This window comes from Lolium perenne, chromosome 6 (assembly GCF_019359855.2).
Source record: "Lolium perenne isolate Kyuss_39 chromosome 6, Kyuss_2.0, whole genome shotgun sequence".
Taxonomy (NCBI): Eukaryota; Viridiplantae; Streptophyta; class Magnoliopsida; order Poales; family Poaceae; genus Lolium; species Lolium perenne.
The window spans coordinates 67,088,263-67,089,205 of record NC_067249.2 but is presented as its reverse complement, the minus strand read 5'-3'; positions in this window follow the sequence as shown (position 1 = coordinate 67,089,205).

Here is a 943-nt window from a genome sequence, read left to right as displayed (position 1 = left end):
TTCTATGTATTTTAGAGTGAAACCTCTCAATACGAGAAACCGAGAAAAACTCCAATATCGAAAACGCAACAAGTGATTCATGCGGAATCTGCTGATGAACTAGAGCTTGCTATGGAAGTAACCACAAGCTCTACATCACCATATGGATAAGATCCAAATAACAACCAAGAAAGATGATGATGAACCAAACTCGAAAATGCAACAAGTGATCTATGCGAAATCCATTTTCGATGAACTAGAGCTTGTCATGAGAATAAGCACAAGCTCTAAAACATCACATGGATAAGATCCAAATAACAACCAAGAAAGATGATGCAAGGATGCAAAGGTTTGAGCTCTCTCCGAATGATACGATCGAGTTACTCACTCGAGAGCCCTCTTGATAGTACGGCAACTAAACTATAAACCGGTCTCCAACTACACTATGAGACCGGTGAGAAAGAAACCCTATCAAGAGCAAACCTTAAACTTGCGCATTCCACTTGAGCTCGATGATGACGATCTTGACCGCAACAAGATGGAACGCCTTTCTTGCTTGTGCTTTCTAGACGAAGTCTTGTAGATTGCTCCCCCATAAACCACCATGGGAGAGCTTCTTCTTCGGCGCAACTTCACATATCCATGATCACCATATGGATGACAAGAGTCAATCAAAGGATCTCTTCGAGATGGCTCATCTTGAACTAGCACTTCATTTCTCCATGGCAAGCTTCAAGCTTATGATCTCTTCGAGTTGGCTCATCTTGAACTTGCACTTCAATTCTTCATTCTTCATCATGTTGATGTCTTGAAGTAACTTGAGGGCACACTTCATCTTCATCTTCAAGACATACTTGACACTTGATATACTTCATCAATTTCTTCTTATTGCAACCTTGAAGCCAACATATGGTTCAAGAATTGCCTATGGACAACTCCTACAAATATAACTCAATGCAAACAT